This window comes from Lepisosteus oculatus, chromosome 16, assembly GCF_040954835.1.
Source record: "Lepisosteus oculatus isolate fLepOcu1 chromosome 16, fLepOcu1.hap2, whole genome shotgun sequence".
NCBI classification, from domain to species: Eukaryota; Metazoa; Chordata; class Actinopteri; order Semionotiformes; family Lepisosteidae; genus Lepisosteus; species Lepisosteus oculatus.
The window spans coordinates 20678594-20681656 of record NC_090711.1 but is presented as its reverse complement, the minus strand read 5'-3'; the positions used below and the strand labels follow the sequence as shown (position 1 = coordinate 20681656).

At 49.2% G+C, this 3063-nt stretch overlaps 1 non-coding gene across 1 annotated transcript; it reads right to left on the bottom strand.

The window, feature by feature from the left end:
* Positions 1 to 2227: 2227 nt before the first annotated feature.
* On the bottom strand, positions 2228 to 2414 carry LOC138223505 (U2 spliceosomal RNA). Its single transcript, XR_011181917.1, has one exon. It is a non-coding gene; the product is annotated as a U2 spliceosomal RNA (small nuclear RNA).
* Positions 2415 to 3063: the final 649 nt, after the last annotated feature.

Sequence of the window (3063 nt, the reverse complement as noted above, 5' to 3'; positions counted from 1 at the left end):
GAGTAGCACCAACTGTTAGAGAGAGAGGGACGGTCTGCCATGTAATCCGTCCAGGTGCAATCGGGGATCCATCCAAAGCTTGAATACAGATCGGGGGTGAGACCGGAGCCAGGGGAATATCCCACTTCTTAGCAAAAGTGACGTCTATAAAGTTCCCCGCTGCCCCTGAGTCAACAAAAACCAGAAGGGGAAGTTGTGCGTCAGCCCAAGAAATTTCAGCTGGGAATAAAGGGCCTGACGAGTTTTGAGAAAAAACAGCACTACTGACTCTAACAGTAGGCTGCGGAAGGGTTCAAGAGGGATAAGGGGGTCTCAAGGGACAAGCAGAGAGAAGGTGATCAGGTGCAGAGCAATAGAGACACAGTCCCTCCCGACGGCGCCTTTCCTTTTCCTCCGAGGAAAGGGGTGCATGATGCCAAGTGGGCACCGTGGGGGTAGTACCTTCAGGACGGCCAGGACTGCTTCCATCATGACTCTCTGCTCTCCGCAGCCGAATGCGGGTGTCCAGTTCAACCACCTGAGCGATTGCTGATTCAAGAGAGCGGTTGTGAAATGGCGAGAGCACCAGGTGGTCCTTTAGATCTTCAGAGAGACCCTTATAAAAAAGGCAAATCAGGGCTTCAGGGTTCCAGTCAGACTCCGTGGCGAGGGCTTGGAAGTCAGCCACATAATCATTCAGAGATCCATCACCCTGACGAAGCGAGGCGAGCCGGAGATGAGTCAGGTCCGGGTTGACTGGAGAAAAACGTGCCTGGAGCTGGTCAGCAAAAAGCTTGAAATCAGCAAACTGAAAGTCTCCCCTAGCAAGCAACACAGCTGCCCAGTCCAGAGCCTTGCCAGTGAGCAAGGAAAGGGCGAAACTGATCTGCTCCCGGGGAGAAAAAAAATGCTCAGGATGCAACTGGAAAGTCAAGGAGCATTGCGCAATAAAACCCCTACAGCCCGCGGTGTTGCCGTCATATCTGTCCGGGAGAACAAACGGTGAGGCTACGAGAGAGGTGGGCGGGGTTACAGGGATTGGAGCAGTAGTCTGTGCTGGAGGCGAAGGGACAGGTGAAGGCGGAAGGTTAGCGACGTGATTGGAGAGAATGTGAAGCGAAGATTGAAGCTGGGCGAGAGCTTGGGAATGGCGATTGAAAAGTGAGCAAAAAGCTTGTGCGTCCGCGGGATCCATCTTTAGGCTCGGTATTCTGTTAGGAATCCCTGGTGGGAAGATACACGGATCCTGTGCAGACGCAGGCACCGGTGATAGATGAGGCAGGCGAACAAACCAAAACGAGAGGCAAGGTCGTAGTCAAAAGGCGAAAGGCAAGTCGTAATCCAGGAAGTTCTCCGGTAGCAGACAGTCCGAGGCGAGGTGCAAAGTCGAAAAGGCAGAAGGGGAATCCAAAATCCAGAATAAACGTGGTACGGGGAAAAACGCCAGGTAGAGCTCTCAAGGGGTAGACTCAATACCGAGCAGTGGGAAACAGGTGAAGAGGGTATAAATAGCAGTGCGCACCGCACCGTGAGTGTGCGCAGGTGGTTTAACTCGTGCGGCGGCGTTTGTTAATAATCACCCGCTGCTGGGGCTGATTAGCTCGCTTACGATTTGATCTTGACTGCCTGGTGGTCGTGACAGGAGTAAAGCACACAGCCTTGAGGGGCACCGGTGTTAAGGGTGAGCGTGTTGGAGGTGAGGTTGCCAATCCGGACTGTCTGGGGTCTGCTGGGGAGGAAGTCTAGGATCCAGCTGTAGAGGGTTGTATCTAAACCTAGAGCCCTGAGTTTGGTAGAAAGTTTTATGGGTATGATGGTGTTAAATGCTGAGCTAAAGTCAATGAACAGCATTCTTGTATAGGTGTTCCTTTTATACAGGTGGGTTAGTGTGGTGTGTAAAGCTATGGAGATTGCATCCTCTGTGGAGCGGTTTGTGCGATAGGCAAACTGGAGAGGATCCAGTGTTTTTGGAATGCTGGCTTTAATGTGTGGAATAAGTAGTTTTTCAAAGCACTTCATTATGATGGGGGTGAGTGCAATAAGGCGGTAGTCGTTTAGGCATGTGGGGGCTGATTTTTTTTCGGTACTGGCACGATGGTGGTCATCTTGAAGCAGCTAGGTACAGTGGCCTGGGCCGAGGACATGTTGAAGATGTCGGTACAGACATCAGCTATCTGCCAGGCATTTTACCATTAAATATTCTAAGTCCTCGCTTGCTTGCTATGTCTGTCATTTCACGACTGAGAGAAGGTAGTGCACCATTCCCGGAGGCGCTGCAATACCAGGCCGATGCGTGGAGAGGATGGAGCAAGCTCCTGATCCAGCTCCCTGTTCCAAAAATCTGTTTTATATGTGGTCCCCCGATGGGGGACATATCAGATATTAACTGACTGATAAGAACAGTTTTTTTTGTGCAAAAATAGAAAACCAGGGGTCAATTAAACATAAGAAAACCAAAAGAGCCATCCGTATACATCATTCAGGACATCAAAATCAACACAAGAAACCCATGAGAAATGTTAAAGCAAAACCAAGCCCTTCCACCTTTCCCGAGCAGCATGGTATCCCCATTTTTGTACATCTCTCTGTATACGCCCTTTAATTTCATAAAGCACCTTTTGATACATACCATGCAATGTTCTGACTTTCCCTTTTTTTATTAAAACTTCCCTTGCCTCCCACACTTCTGATTTAATGAGGCTTATCAAAAGCCACACCACAAAATAAAACACTCCCAGCTCTGACGTCCCCTTTAATTCCATACATCACGACAGATCCCGTAACTCGGAAGGACTCATCTAATAAATCGAGAAAACATTGACATCTTTTCCAAACCTTTTGTGTAAAACCACAGTCCATGAAAACATGTCTTATTGTCTCTGTGTCCTTACAATCTTCCCGTGGACATGTATAGGCATGTATACCTTAACATGTATACCTCCCTCACTGGCAGTCTTCCCCATACAATCTTCCAGTTAAGATCGATAAATTTGTGGTCCAGGCCCCGTGGCTGGATCCTGGCCCACACGACTGCTTTCATTTTCTCCTCAGGAGGGGGTTTAATTGCCTCTATCTGGTGTTGGT